The following is a 17,237-nucleotide window of genomic DNA, read 5'->3' on the forward strand; positions in this document are numbered from 1 at the left end:
AATGTGGAATTTATAGTGATGATGATGATGCAGCAAAGGTACATTCATCCCCTTCTTTATAGTCTCAATTTTTCTGACTCATCTATGTGGAGAGAGAGTGTTGTATTCAGAATACACATAGCTCAGACTTAGGTGAAGTAGGTAGCAGACTTTGGTTCATAGGTAGAATATTGGTAAAATGAAATTAGTCTGCAAAGGAGATTGCTTACAAAAAATCATACAACCCATATTAATACTGTTAAAGTGTGTGAATCCGTACCAAGAAGGGATACTGAGGGCTGCATGAATAGTTACAAGTTCGTTTGACAAATAGTAGTGTGTCGCAGAGAAACAGAAAAACATGAACTGGCAGATACCTTCCAACACTTAGTATTACAGACCTAAAAAATCCAACTAAGGTGAGATGCAGTCAAAGACAGAATAGAGCTAGGAGAAGCCTTAATACTGGTGAAATTTTAATAAACCAAGTGCTAGAAATCATGTATTGTTTAAATTAAACCTCTGTCCTAGTTTATTAGGTTTTTTGACATTGATTTCTACAGACTCAGTTACACTGTCCCAGAAACTTGGCACTTACACCAACTGTTGTATTTTATTTCTTGATTATTCATCTACCAGAGCTGGATGATGATGATGATGATTGGTTTGTGGAGCACTCAACTGTGAGGTTATCAGTGCCCGTACAAATTCCCAACCTTTGCTCAGCCCACTCTTGCCACTTTCAGGAATGATGATGAAATGATGAGGACAGCACAAACACCCAATCATCTCGAGGCAGGTGAAAATCACTGGCCCCGTCGGGAATCGAACGCGGGACCCCGTGCTCGGGAAGGGAGAACACGACCGTGAGACCACGAGCTGTGGACTACCAGAGCTGGAAAACACAGAGACAATGTGTGTTACATGGACTAACAGCATGGGCTCTGGAAAACAAAAATAAGCACTGAAGAGCATAGCAGGCTCAGGGAGTTGAACTTGGCTATGAATAGCAGTGTGGAACTAACAGCACTTCAAATTCTGGTAGCGAGAATACATAACAAGACACCTTTGCAGCCCTTGAAGAAAATAACTGTTTCAGTTGTCAAATCATCATACATAAAAATGGAATCAATAAGTTGGTCGAAACACAAAAGCACTCCATAACTTGTGAAGTGAGTCTCCTGTAACACTTCAGTCTTCAGTTTACAGTCTGTTATGGGACAATATTTTATAGCTTTCTAAATGAGCAATGAAATTATTTGAAATCAGTTCTAGATTGCAACACAATATGCTATTGTGATTGATAACTGGTTTAAAACTGTTTTCAAGCAAGCCACTTTCAATTGGTGATCCTTCCAGAAACATCATGTGTGCTGTCTTTATACGAATTATGTTATGTAGTTCACATATGTGGTAACAGAAAATAAGAATGAATTCCACAATTTTGCCGTAATGGCAACTCTTATTTCAACCAGAGTTTCCTATGGTATGTTGTTGTTTTATTATTATTATTATTATTATTATTGTTGTTGTTATTTCATTAGTGAGTCATCTTACAGTTACAACTGTTATAATAATTATTCTTGTCTGCTGTCTTTTTCATTTGAGACATTTACTACATATGTCTAACACAATGTTCATCTGACCATTTCCCACAAGTTTTCTGTTTCTAATCTAAGGAAGTCCCACACATCTTGATAGCTCTTTTGTGTCTCCTGGTTCTCCTATTTCCTTTATGCATTATGTTGATTGGATTTATGTTTTATATTATAATTTGTCTCCAGAACTGCCACTAGAGCACTGAGAAATTGTTTACAACAGCAGTATCTTGCTGGCCATGTGATGCAGCACTGATCTGTAATGTTGTAATAGCCAGTCCAAATCTTGCTTTCTAAGCCAGTCTCTTTTTTTTCATTTTCTTTGATGATGTTCTAAATGGCCAGAATGGTATCCAGTAACAAAATCTCTGTTCTCCTACTTGCTGTTGCGTGAACTGAATATCGACTTTTGTTAATAGTCAACCTTTTGCCTGATTGATAAAAAAAATTCATTATTTCTGGCATAGTGATCCCATATCAGTAAGCTGACAGTTCAAGTCGATACCAGTGGATTTCTAGGTTAACATCAGTTTTGTAATACCTATCACCAGAAGTGGATTTATTTATAGATAAGTTACTGTTTCCTCTAGTGTGGAAAATCAACAGCACTTTACCATATAAGACGTATGTTTTCCATATAGAGTAAAGGAAGGCATTACAGACAATCAATTGCCAAGCCAGAATAATGTTTCTTTACCACAGTATTAGGGAAAAACTAGTGTCAAACCTGCAACCCTCACCACAAAAAGTTTCCATAGTGTGTGTTAAGTGTCTCCTATTCAGTTGACGCACTGTGTATCTTCCATATCTTCCAATAATGACAGAATATTCTATTGCTAGGAAAGATGTTATGTCTCCTCAGCAGAGGCCTACAATACTAAAAGGACAATTTTTGCATAAGATTTCTGTAACAGTGTATGTCTAGCTCAGACTGGAACACTGATGTGTTGCAATTCATCTACATCAGTCCTGTATAGCACTTTAATTATGGCTGTGATTTCTGCTGAAGCACATTTGTATTCTTGTGTGTAGAGTGCTCTTGAATTTTATCCACTGATAGATCAATCTGCAACCAGTTTGCTGACATGATTATTAAACAGAAATAGCTTCCTGAACTGACACTATACCAGCTCTTAAGGTGATCAATAAAAGCACTCATTTATATGTCTGAATGAGGTGGCACAGTGGTAAGACCCTTAAGCCACATTCGGAAGGATAGTGGTTCATATCGCTATTGGGGCACCCAGATCTAAGTTTTTTGTGTTTTCCTAAAATATGTGTTAAACCCTAATCTTTCTTATGATTATAATGTTTGACTCACCTTTAATATTTACTTTCATCCAAATAATCTGCAATTACTTCAGTAGATATTATATAGTGATTTATTACAATACACATGTTGCTACCACTGGTGACCAGCCTAGCTTTGTGATATGAAGTCCAAATGCAATTTCTGATTTTCTGGTATCGGCCAGCTTTCTATTCTTAGTAATCAGTGGGAATTATTACTGTTTGGAAATGACACTTATCACAGGACCATATCATGGATGCCCCTGCAGTTAATTAAAATTCTCTCTTCTTGCCATAAAATGATGAATGTTCTCCTGCATATTTAATGTTGGTGGTCTATGCCCCTCTTCAAGCACAGTAAACAATTGATTGTCAGGTCAATTGAGCAGTTTCTCTACCCTTAAAAACTATGTGAGCACCCTACATGTAATTTGTAAGTAAGTAGCCATTTACTGCATCTCGTACACACACCTGAAATTTATCCATGCAATAGTAGACATAACAAAATCCACAACGGAGTGTGAACTTGTGGTTTAAATCCTCCACCTGATTCGAAAGAAGGAACTGTGATCATTTGGTTATAACAAATTCCAAGATATGCTTACACTATACATCTGAAGCTAGCTCTCAACATCTGTTCAGAGAGTGATAAAATGGAACTGAAGGCATCGAATGAACCCAAGCAGGAGGATTCATTGCCCACCTAACACTGAAACTCCTATTGACCACCATATCAAGCCTCAGCTTGTTTGAGGCTGCTATAAAAAGACATCAAACTATATGACTGTGGCACTGCAGATGGTACAATGCTAAACTGTCAAATTTACAAACTAGTAAGAGTGAAAACAAGAAAATAAATACTGGCCCTCGTGTACTTTAGATGGTGTTAACACACACAAACTTTCTATGGAAGCCGGACAGCCAGTACAGACATAGTACTGGGCATTACAGCACCATACTTGTGCAGTCAACTCCCTAGAGTTAAAAAACATGTATATAACATACAATAAGTCTTTAGTAAACAAAGAAACTTTTATAGTTGGATGGAGAACTGATCATAATGCCAACAGCAATAATGATTAAAACAGATCTCTGTATTAGTTACATATTTATTATACCACTACATATTAATGCAACATCCATAGTAAAATAATCCCCAGCTCAGACCTTTGAGGGGAGAGGTGGGGAATACGCTGAAAGAAGGAATCAAAAATCAAGGCAGAAAAGTATAAGACATGTAAACAGGAAAATGGCAAAAATGCTGTGGCTTACATAAGACATGATTTTGAGAATGGAGGAGACAAGAAAATTAAAAAATAGGAGCAATGAAGATGCAAGAAAGACAAAAGGCTGAATAACGAACTGCATAGAGAAGCAGTGCAGGCTAAAAAAAAATGGCTTAAAAAGGAGAGTGATGCAACTGACTTGGAGAGGAAGAGAAAATATGATTTACTATAAAACACAGCAAAGACTACAGCATGGGATCAAAACAGGCCAGGAACTGCTACTTTGGAAATTGTCAGTAAAGACAAAAATGTAGTGTGCAAAGATGGGACAGGAATTTTTGACATCAGTAATGATTCCAATACTAAACAAACAAGGAAGCAAGAAATGCAGTGAGTACATGAAATCAGCATAATTTTATATGCAATGAAGTTATGTTAAGAATTGTTAACAAAATATCGGAAAAGGTAATGGAGGAGAATCTGGCTGAGGAGGAATTTAGTTTTAGATGGAATAGAGGCAAAAGATATGCAATAGGATTCTTGCGAATTTCTGAAGAGAAATTCATTGAAATGAGAAGAGAACCACCACATATGTGTGTGTCTAACACAGAATTAAACAGCCAACCGGTTGCATGTAAATGGTAGGTACACTGACCTAGGTTTCGAAACCTACTAAGACTGTCTTCATGAGGATAAATGTTGCTAAATCCTATAAAATAATACATGGCAAATGAGGTATAACCAAAAACACAATAATGAAAATTACAATTTTCATGACACAAAGATTACTTAACATAAAATTACATTGCTAAAAAGCAAAAGTCAGAATTTGGAGCAGCTATGCTGCTGTCAAAAGTAAAATATAACATTATAGGTTTTCCCACGTGTGGCCAGCTGGGAACATCATCAGACTGATTGGCCCAGAGGCTTATATTGCTGCCACGAAAACAATACGCGTGGACAGTAACATGTGCCCATTTGAAACATTATAACAGAAATTACTGCTAGGCCGTAAAGCCTAACAGATGGCTCTACTATACTTAATTGCTTGACTACTGTGTATTTTAAAACAATGGAAAATCCAGGATGGAATGTAACAATATTATGACAAGGGAAGTTGCTACTCACGATATAGTGGAGATGCTGAGTCAGACTCAGATAAGCACAACAAAAAGACTGTCACAAATAAGCTTTCTGCCAGCAAGGCCTTCGTCAAAAATAGAACACACATACATACACGACTGCAGTCTCTGGCAACTGAAGCCACACTGCAAGCGGCAGCACCAGTACATGATGGGAGGGCCGACTGAGTGGGGATGAGGAAGGACTTGGGCAGGGAGGGGGAGACAGTAAAGTGCTGCTGGGGAGCATGCAGAGGGTAGGGCAGCTATGTGCAGTCGGCAGGTGGGGTTAAGCGAAAAGGCTGGGTGCAGCAGTGGAATAAGGCTGTGTAGTGCTGGAATGGGGACAGGGAAAGGGCTGGATGGGTGAGGACAATGGCTAAAGAAGATTGAGGCCAGGAGGGTTATCGGAATGTAGGATATATTGCATGGAAAATTCCCACCTGAGCAATTCAGATAAGTTGGTGTTAGTGGGAAGGATGCATATGACACAGGGTGAGAAGCAGTCATTGAAATGTAGATCTACCTCTCACCGTGCCCTGAAATGAGAAATGTCCTGCCCACTATCCTCCCCAACCCTCCCACAGTGTTATTCCGCTGACCACCAAACCTACACAAAATATCCAGAATGAGATTTTCACTCTGCAGTGGAGTGTGCGCTGATATGAAACTTCCTGGCAGATTAAAACTGCGTGCCGGGCCGAGACTCGAACTCGGGACCTTTGCCTTTCACAGGCAAGTGCTCTTCCAGCTGAGCTACCCAAGCACAACTCACATCCCATCCTCACAGCTTTACGTCTGCCAGTACCTCATCTCCTACCTTCCAAACTTTACAGAAGCTCTCCTGCGAACCATGGAGGACTAGCACTCCTGCATGGTTTGCAGGAGAACTTCTGTAAAGTTTGGAAGGTAGGAGACAAGGTAATGGTGGAAGTAAAGCTGTGAAGACAGGGCGTGAGTCATGCTTTGGTAGCTCAGTTGGTAGAGCACTTGCCCGCGAAAGGCAAAGGTCCTGAGTTCGAGTCTCAGTTCGGCACACAGTTTTAATCTGCCAGGAAGTTTCATATCAGCGCACACTCTGCTGCAGAGTGAAAATCTCACTCTGGAAACATCCCCAAGGCTGTGGCTAAGCCATGTCTCCGCAATATCCTTTCTTTCAGGAGTGCTAGTCCTGCCTGGTTTGCAGGAGAGCTTCTGTAAAGTTTGGAAGGTAGGAGATGAGGTACTGGCAGAAGTAAAGCTGTGAGAACATAGTGGGAGTCGTGCTTGGGTAGCTCTGTTGGTAGAGCACTTGCCTGTGAAAGGCAAATGTCCTGAGTTCGAGTTTCGGTCCGGCAGACTGTTTTAATTTGTCAGGAAGTTTCTACACAATATACTTGTCCATCCCTACACAACCCCAGTTCCCAACTGTGGTATACACCACTTCTAACAAACACCGAACAACGCGCTCCAGTAAGCGGCCGCCAAATACATCGCTGGCTGCACTTCTCTGGGCGGCCCGCTGCGTCCATCGCTGGCCGTCTTCACACGCACGCTCCCTTACGTGGCCGAGAAATACATCGCTGGCCGCACTTCTCTGGGCAGCTCGCGGCTACCATCACTGGCTGCCTTCGCAAGCACGCGCGCGTTTGTCAGCACACAGCAATTGGCTATGCCAGGAAACATTGCGATTGGTTTTCCCTGGAAAACAGTGACCCCAGCCGACGGCTCCATTAACTAGCAAGCCTTATATAAACCCGGCCGCCGCCGCAAACGACAGTTCTCATCAGGAAGTGCAGTACGCCGTGTTCCGGCTGCTTGTGGATGACTCGCCACACCACTCGAGGTTACCTGGCTGCTTGGCGGAAAATCTTGCGACTTCACTTGGAGAGACCGAACTTCACTGGACTTGGGAATAATTACGGGACGTGCACCCCACCATGCACATTTGGATATTGGTATAACCAAACTTTAATAATGGATTACTTCTGAGTGTGAACCTCGGTAGACGCTTGGCTAACATAATTGTTAAAAAGTGATTTGTGATGTAATAAACCAGACTGAAGAGGTTATTGTGTTATTCCTGATTATAACACAATAAAATGGCGATGAGCACGCACCAGGAGATGTTGGAAGATCTCCTCAAGAAACTTCTCCAGCAGCAGGACGAGAACCACAGGCTGCTACTCAACAGCCACTTATACAAGGGTTCATGCAGACGCAGGCCACGCAGCAAGTACCGCCGTTTCCGTCTTTTGCAGAAACGTTAGAGGACTGGGAAGCCTACGAATCCCGAATGCTGGAACATTTCCATGATTTCAAGGTAACTGACGTTGGCCTCGTGAAATCTTTGTTTTTGTCTTGGTCTAAACCTGAGATTTATCGGCTCTTGTGCATACTGGCCCCCTTATCAAAACCTTCGGAGCTGACTTTTGCCGAGATTCGCTCGTTGCTCACTAAATATTACCAGCGCCATACCCATGTTGTTTCATCTCGAGTCGCCTTTTACCAATGCAAGAAACAGCCGAATCAGACACATAGAGAGTGGGCAGCGGAATTGCAAGGCTTGGGGCGACGATGTCACTTTGTTACCTCTAAAAATAAGTACTCCTACGCCGAAGAAATGATCCGGGACATGATAATCAGGGGTACGCCAGACAGGGAGTTCCAACATGAGGCCCTTCAGCTCATTGACCCCTCATTGGATAAAGTCTTGGACTTGGCACAAAGCTTCGAGGTGACCCGTGCAGCAGGCAAGAAACTAGAATCATGGGTCGACATTGCAGCCGTCAATGTAAACACATCAGAGCCGGCGGCTAAGGCCCACCCGAGTGACGATTCCGAAATAGCGATAGTGCTGGCAGGCCGCTGGTCAACTCAGCAGAACCGTCCGCCACCTCGCTCCAACCACTCAAACCAGTCGTGGGTGCCAAAATGTTTGCCATCATGTCCTGCTTGTTTTAAAAAATATCAACGAGATGACTGCCCTGATCGATGGGCCTTTTGCTACAAATGTTCTTCCGAGGGCCATTTAGCTTCTGTGTGTCGAAAGTCCTGCCGACTGCAGCAACCTTCGGATCTTCAGATGGATGTTAATCTGATCGCCGCTATTGATCATCAGGAGACCACCAATAGGCTTTTTATTGAAGTCCTGATTGCGGAAAAACTGATTCAATTACAGGTCGACACTGGCGCAGCTGTGAGCACTCTAAATTACGCCACATATTTGAGACTTGGTGCTCCTCCCTTGCACGACACGCAGCGACGCCTCATGGCATATGGTAAACTTTCCATTCCAGTCCGCAGTCAAGTCGACTTGCCAACGACATACCAGAATGTCACCCGCCAGGTCACCTTCTTAGTCATTAACAGGGATTCCTCTGAGAATTTATTTGGGCTGGACGCATTTTGGAAATTTGGTTTTTCAATCGACGATTCTGTGAATTTGGTGTCTGACGAGGTTCTGTACTCAGATCTGGACAGGCTTTGCCAGGATTATGCAGACCTGTTCACCCCCGGCCTCGGTTCCGCAAAGAATTTTGAGGCACACATCAGACTGAAACGGAATGCGCGGCCTCGATATTTTCGTGCCCGTGCCGCTCCTTTAGCTCTCAGAGATCAAGTGAAGAAGGAGTTGGACCGCCTCACGGCAAGTGGCGTTCTTGAGCCTATTCCTTCTAGTCAGTGGGCTACCCCCCTCGTCGTTGTTCGGAAGCCGTCAGGGCAGCTCCGTCTCTGCGGCGACTTTAAAGTAACAGTTAACGCCCAATCAGAGATCGAGACATATCCTATTCCAAAGCCGGAGGAGTTGTTGTCCAAATTAAAGGGTGGAAAATTCTTCTCAAAAATAGACCTTGCTGAAGCATATCTACAACTCCCACTTGATGCCGCATCTCAGCAGTTCCTGACCCTCAACACACCGCACGGGTTATATCGTCTGAAACGCCTTATGTTTGGGATAGCCAGTGCCCCTGCTATTTTCCAGTGGTTTTTGGAACAATTAGTCCTTAAAGTGGATAGATGCATTAACTATTTGGACGACATCGTGGTGACGGGTCGTACAACAGAGGAACACCTTCACAACCTGCAATCTTTATTCCATGTCTTACGGGAGGCTGGCCTCAAATGTAGGAAAGAAAAATGTTGTTTTTTCCAACCTGAAATTGAGTACCTGGGCCACGTCATTTCCTGTTCGGGTGTTCGTCCGTTAGAGAAACATATAGAAGCCATCATCAAGCTGCCACGACCTACGACGATGACACAAGTTCGTTCCTTTCTGGGGAAGATTTCATATTACCGAAAATTCTTACCCGCGGCTGCGACGGCAACTGCCCCCTTGTCTCAGTTATGCAAAAAAGGGGTTCCTTTCGAGTGGACGCCGGCATGCGATCACACCTTCCACAGGTTGAAATCCCAATTACTGCAGGCCCCGTGCCTCGCACGTTTTGACCCTACTAAGCAAATCGTCATTGCAATGGATGCCTCGGATACAGGCATTGGGGCAGTCCTGGCTCACAGGAAGGCAGATGGGTTGGAGCACCCTGTGGCCTATGCATCGAAAACATTAACCGATACGCAATGCCGGTATTCCCAAATTGAAAAAGAGGCACTGGCCATCATCTTCGCCTGGTACAAAGTTTCACCTCATTACAGATCATAAACCCCTCATATCATTATTCAATCCTGCAGCAAAGATCCCTGACCGGACTGCACACCATCTTCAGCGCTGGGCTTTGTTTTTGGCACTATATCAGTATGAAATCCACTTTCGCAACACAACCGAGCACGCCAATGATGATGCCCTCTCCTGCCTTCCATGGGGACCGGATTTGGATTTCGACAAAGAGGAAATTCTGTGTTTTCACATAGATGAAGAAGCACAGGCCACAGTAGAGGTGATTCCCATTACCAGCTCTCGGGTAGCGGATGCAACCAGTCACGACGAGGTGCTCCGACAAGTCTGTCATCACGTGCGTAATGTATGGCCCGAACAACCGCCTCCCACGGCTTCTGCGGCGTTTCGTCAGTTCTTTACTGTCCGCCATCAGCTTCAGTTGGTTGACGGGGCCCTTCTACTTCTTTCGGACGACGGACATCCACGGGTCGTCATTCCGCAGTCTTTACGTCAGCACGTTCTGCACCTGTTACACCAAGGTCATTGGGGGATATCCCGGACGAAGCTTTTGGCTCGCCGGTTCACATACTGGCCCGCAATGACTCAGGAGATTGAACGCCTCATGCAGATGTGTCCCTCCTGCCAACGCCAGCAGGCAGCTCCACGACATTCCTTTGCCTCTTGGCCACCATGTGCTCGCCCTTGGGAGCGGGTGCACATTGATTTTCTGGGCCGGTGTTTAATGGCATGTTTTTTATTGTTGTCAACGCATATTCCAGGTTTCCATATATTGTCCGCTGCAACTCCGTTTCCACCTCCACCACTATTGCAGGGCAGGGGCAGGAAAGTCTTCCGGGTTCAACTTCCCGACCGGGAGGTTCTTCGACATGCCAATCAGCTTCGCCCTCGCCTGCCTTCCCAATCGTTTTTCTCCTCCCCCCCCTCGGCATATTCTCCTCCCGTCCCCTGATTCCCCACACCAACCAGAGGAGGACACGCCAGGGTGGTTCTCGCAGTTGGCCCCCGGTCGGCTCACGGACGACGCCTCCCAGCCAGAGCTTCTTTCCCCGGACGTGGACCAGACCCAGCCACAGCCAGCCGGGGTCTCCCCCGATCGCCACCCCCAGGTCACTCCGGATGCTGATGAAGACATGCCACTGGTTCCTCCTGCACTGCCTCCTCTGCTGCCGCGGTCCGCATGCTATAACCTTTGCCCCCGGCCGGGGCGTTTTCGCCCGTATGCTCCTATGCCCAGTCTCACCGCCGACGCCGAGGTTTCGGAGGAGGAGGACGCCATGGACGTGGCGTTCATTCGCAGCCAATGTTTCCACGCTTCCCCACGAGGGAAGGGGTGTGGTATACACCACTTCTAACAAACACCAAACAACGCGCCCCAGTACGTGGCCGCCAAGTACATCGATGGCCGTCTTCACACGCACGCTCCCTTACGTGGCCGAGAAATACATCGCTGGCCGCACTTCTCTGGGCGGCTCGCGGCTACCATCGCTGGCCGCCTTCGTGCGCGCGTGTTTGTCAGCACACAGCAATTGGCTATGCCAGGAAACATTGTGATTGGTTTTTCCTGGAAAACAGCGACCCCAGCCGACGGCTCCATTAACTAGCAAGCCTTATATAAACCCGGCCGCCGCCGCAAACGACAGTTCTCATCAGGAAGTGCAGTACCCCGTGTTCCAGCTGCTTGTGGATGACTCGCCGCACCACTCGAGGTTACCTGGCTGCTCGGCGGAAAATCTTGCGACTTCACTTGGAGAGACTGAACTTCACTGGACTTGGGAATAATTACGGGACGTGCACCCCACCATGCACATTTGGACATTGGTATAACCAAACTTTAATAATGCATTACTTCTGAGTGTGAGCCTGGGTAGACGCTCGGCTAACATAATTGTTAAAAAGTGATTTGTGATGTAATAAACCAGACTGAAGAGGTTATTGTGTTATTCCCGGTTATAACACCAACCCTTTATCTCATTGCTCATATCCCTGTAACAGATACAGATGCAAGAACTGTCCCACACATCCTCCCACCAACATCTACTTCAGCCCAGTCAAACATCACCTATCCCATCAAAGGCAGGGTTACCTGTGAAACCAGTCATGTGATCTACAAGCTAGGCTGCAACCACTGTGCTGCGTTCTTTCTGGACAACCAACAAGCTGTCTATCCACATGAATGGCCACTGACAAACTGTGGTCCAAGAAACAAATGGACCACCCTGTTGCTGAACACACTGCCCAACACGACATTCTTCATTTCAATGAGTGCCTCACAGCCTCTGCCACATGGGTCCTTCCCACTAACACCAGCTTTTCTGAATTGCATAGCTTGGAATTTTCTCTGTAATATATCCTATTTTCCGTAACCCTCCTGGCCTCAACCTTTGTTAGTCATTGTCCTCACCCATCTAGCCCGTTCCCTGTTGCCATTCCAGCATTACACAGCCCTCATTTCACAATTGCACCCAGTCTTTTTACTTCTCTCCTTTTCCACTAACCCCACCACCTCTACTCTGCTCTTCATCTAACTTTCCAACTGCACATAGCTGCCCTACCCTCTCTCCACCTCGTCTCTGTGTGCTCCCTAGCAGTACTTCAGTGTCTGCCAGCCCTTCCCTACTATCCCTCCCCCTTCTAGCCTCCTCCTTACCCCCATCCAATCACCATTTCCATCATGCACTGACACTGCCATTAACATTGTGGCTTCAGTTGCCAGAGACTGCAGTCAATTGTGTGTGTGTCTCATCCATTTTTCATCATGAAGGCCTTGCCGGCCAAAAGCTTATTTCTGACAGTCTTTTTGTTATGCCTATCTGCGATTCAGCATCTCTGCTACATGGTGAGCAGCAACTTCCCTTTTCATAATACTGTTTCCCCCCCCCCCCCCCCCCCCCCCAAGTATTTCTGTTACAATGTTTCAAATGGGCACATTTTACTTGTCCACGCCTGATAGGTGGCGCAAATTGTATTGTTTTCAGCCTGATGTTGTTCCTAGCTCTGCACACATGGCGAAGGCTGCAAAGTTATATTTTACTTTTCACAGGAGCATAGCTGCTCCAAATTCTGTCTTTGGTTTTATAGGAATGTAATTATGTAAATAACTTTTATGTGTCCTGAACACTGTCATCTTGATTAATGCGTTTTTGGTCATATTTCATTTCCTATTTATTATTTTATACCATTTAGCAACATTTATACTGATCAAGACACCCCTAATAGGTATCGAAACCTAGGTCAATGTACCTATCATTTATGTGCAACCGGTTGGCTGTTTAATTCTATGTTGAAACCAATATATGGCTGCTGAATAACAACCATGTTCAACACTGATAAGAAGCGGCAAAATGATCTTACAGTTTTTGCCGCCACATGGTTGAGCAAGTGGTTGGTGAGGGATGTTGTGGATAGGCGCGTTTCACAGCATACACATGGACATTTGTAGTCGCCATGGAGCAGTGGTCAGTTGAGCATTGCACATTTGTTGTCGAGGCGTTTTTTTAAAAGTGGTGATTCCTGTGTTGGTGTGCAGCAGTAGTTCCATAGGCATTTTAATTTAGGTATGCGAGGAAAAGTTCTGACATGCAACACAATTATGCTGTGGATGAGTAACTTCAGAGCTACCAGTTCAGTGTTGAAACAGAAGTTGGCAGGCCATCCAAGGACAGCCCGGACACCAGAGAATATCGATAGAGTGAGAGCTGTGGAAGCTAGTACTCAGGGCTGACCCTTAAACAAGCTGCTGCTTTGCATATGTCTGACCGCTCGGTAAGATGAATTTTGTGGTTTGATCTGCATTTCCATCCATACAAAATGGCTATTGTTCAGCAGTTAAAGCCCAATGACTATGTGAAGCGAAAAGCATTTTCAGAGCAAATTACTGATTTGATGATATACGAGGTGCATTCAAGTTCTAAGGCCTCCGATTTTTTTTCTCCGGACTGGAAGGAGATAGAAACATGCGCATTGTTTTAAAATGAGGCCGCATTCATTGTCAATACGTCCCAGAGATGGCAGCACCGTACAGCAGATGGAATTTTACCGCCAGCGGCGAGAATGAGAACTGTTTTAAATACTTAAAATGGCGACGTTTTCCTTACTTGAACAGTGTGCAATCTTTCGTTTTCTGAATTTGCGTGGTGTGAAACCAATTGAAATTCATCGACAGTTGAAGGAGACATGTGGTGATGGAGTTATGGATGTGTCGAAAGTGCGTTCTTGGGTGCGACAGTTTAGTGAAGGCAGAACATCGTGTGACAACAACCTTGGGCTCGCACAAGCCGGTCTGATGACATGATCGAGAAAGTGGAGAGAATTGTTTTGGGGGATCGCCGAATGACTGTTGAACAGATCGCCTCCAGAGTTGGCATTTCTGTGGGTTCTGTGCACACAATCCTGCATGACGACCTGAAAATGCGAAAAGTATCATCCAGGTGGGTGCTACGAATGCTGACGGACGACCACATGGCTGCCCGTGTGGCATGTTGCCAAGCAATGTTGACGCGCAACGACAGCACGAATGGGACTTTGTTTTCATCGGTTGTGACAATGGATGAGACGTGGATGCCATTTTTCAATCCAGAAACAAATTGCCAGTCAGCTCAATGGAAGCACACAGATTCACCGCCACCAAAAAAATTTCAGGTAACCGCCAGTGCTGAAAAAATGATGGTGTCCATGTTCTGGGATAGCGAGAGCGTAATCTTTACCCATTGCGTTCCAAAGGGCACTATGGTTACAGGTGCATCCTACGAAAATGTTTTGAAGAACAAATTCCTTCCTGCACTGCAACAAAAACGTCCGGGAAGGGCTGCACGTGTGCTGTTTCACCAAAAAACGCACCCACACATCGAGCTAACGTTACGCAACAGTTTCTTCGTGATAACAACTTTGAAGTGATTCCTCATGCTCCCTACTCACCTGACCTGGCTCCTAGTGACTTTTGGCTTTTTCCAACAATGAAAGACACTCTCCGTGGCTGCACATTCACCAGACGTGCTGCTATTGCCTCAGCGATTTTCCAGTGGTCAAAACAGACTCCTTCGCCGCTGCCATGGAATCATGGCGTCAGTGTTGTGAAAAATGTGTACGTCTGCAGGACGATTACGTCAAGAAGTAACGCCGGGTGAGTAGTTAATTAGAAAAAAAATCGGAGGCCTTAGAACTTGAATGCACCTTGTATTTAAAAAAATTTCATGATGAGTGATGAGGGATGAGGTGCATTTTCATCTGGATGGTTATGTGAACAAACTGAACTTTCATTATTGGTCAGCCACAAATCCTGAGGAACTGCATAGTCCTAAGGTCACTGTGTGGTGTGGTGTAACAAAAACTTGTCACTGGGCCATACTTCTTTGAAGAGGGTGGTCAAACTGTTATGGTCAATTCGCAACATTATCTGTTGATATTACAAAACTTCTTGATCTCTGAACTTTGGAGAAAATGCTTAGTGCACAGTAGAATGTGGTTCCAGCAGGATGGGGCAACTGCCCGTACAGCCAGCAAGGTGATGGACTTTTTTGAAAAGTAAGTTTCATGGTCGAGTAATCTCATGTTTCCGGGATATTGCATGGTCAGCACACTCCTTTGATCTAAGCACTTGTAATTTTTTCTTGTGGTCAAGAGCCGACACAAACAAGCCCTGCACATTGGGAGAACTTAGGGTGGGCATAACTCAAGAAATCGCCAACCTGCCTTCTGCAATGTTAGGGAAGGTATTTGACAGTTTTGGTGCGAGATTAGAAGAGTGCTTCATCACAGAAGGGCACTGTTTGAAGGATGTCATCTTCAAATCTTAAAGTGATGAAATTGCTTGTTCCAACATTGTTTTCTTTAATTTCCATTAACACTATTCTGTAATAACCAATAAAACATTTTTATCACTCCTAATATTTGTGTTATTTGTACTTTAAAACTGTCAGATCATTTTGCCGCTCCCTATATATGTGTTTTATACCTGGAAAACGCACTTGATAATGTGTCTTGGGATAAGCCTGCAGCTATAATGTGGGAAAAGAGAGCGGACTGGAAAACTGGATGACTTTATATTATATTTTAATAAGGAAGCACTGATGGAGGCAAAAGTACCACCTGGCTAGGACTATAAAAAGGAGTAAGACAAGGCTATTGTCTGTCTCGTATTCTTTTCAATCTGTACTTTAAAAAATTACTGACCATTACCCACTGAGTGACAATTGCTTAACAGTCAGAGGATGAAAAATACGATGTTTGAGATTAGCAAATGATATGGTCCTTCTAGCAACAGATGAAAAAGAATTACAGGATATAGTGGATTCCATTAAAGCTAACAGAAAGATTTACAGAATGAAAACCAATACTATGATGAATGTGCATGTGCATTGCTGTGAATATATAAGAAGCAGGATACAAACTTTCTAAAAGAGTAAACCAGCATTAGACTGTGTTTTACTGTATTTATCTTCTACACTTTCTAGATTTCTGTTTTTATGCTGTTATCAAATACAATTATGAAAGATGTTAGAAAAATGACATAATAATGGTCTAACAACATTTAGCATTGTACTTGATAATGGCATAAAAGTTGAAATCTAGAGAGCACAGAAAATAAATATAGTAGAACACAGTCAAATGACAGTTTAGTCTTTTAAAAAGTATTGTGTGACTGTGGCTCAACACCATTGAAAACTTTTTAGGATAGAAACTGACTGGAAGAACAGCACAGAAAACCAGGATAACAATAGTGAAAGAAGCATTTTGTAAAAAAAGGAAAACTTTTGTAACAATATGGACAAAGACTTGAGGAAAATATTAGTAAAATGTTTTGTATGGAGTGTTCTCCTGTATGGTGCTGAAACATGGACACTATGGAAGAAAGCTAAAGCAAGGCTGCAGGCCTTTGGGATGTGGAAGATGGAAAGAATAAGAGTGAAAAATGTAGATGTACAAAGATGACTGGAAGACCAAAGACAATACTTGAATGTAATAAAAGGAAACTGGATTGGACATATATTGAGAAAGAAGGAACATCTTGTAAAAACAGTCTTAGAAGGGTAGGTGGATGGGAAGGGAAGCTGAGGGAGGAAGAGATTTCACATCCTGGGTATTGTGGTGGATGGCAGCACTTACAGTAACATTTAGAAGGAAGCAATGGATCACAGGAGGAAGCTGCTAATGCAGCTGAGAACTGATGACGACGATGATGATGATGATGATGATGATGATGATGAGATTCTTCTGTGTTTCACACCTTTGTCTTCAAGTGGTAAATCACACAGTTACAGATGTGAAATCAATGAAGAACACAGATGGCTTTTCACAGCAATTGGAAAACTGAAAACCAGGTTATATTTTGACTTCTGAGCAAAAGATAAAATATAACCTAGTTCCCTCTTGGTTTGCTCCTGTGCAAAAGCATCTGTGCTCCTCACCAATA

At 44.0% G+C, this 17,237-nt stretch overlaps 1 protein-coding gene across 8 annotated transcripts in view; it reads right to left on the bottom strand.

Moving 5' to 3' along the window:
• The window catches only part of LOC124621765 (MIT domain-containing protein 1-like), a 108,805-nt gene that overhangs the window by 2,960 nt on the left and 88,608 nt on the right, over window positions 1-17,237 (bottom strand). The window lies entirely within an intron of this gene.

Source organism: Schistocerca americana, chromosome 7 (assembly GCF_021461395.2).
Source record: "Schistocerca americana isolate TAMUIC-IGC-003095 chromosome 7, iqSchAmer2.1, whole genome shotgun sequence".
NCBI classification, from domain to species: domain Eukaryota; kingdom Metazoa; phylum Arthropoda; class Insecta; order Orthoptera; family Acrididae; genus Schistocerca; species Schistocerca americana.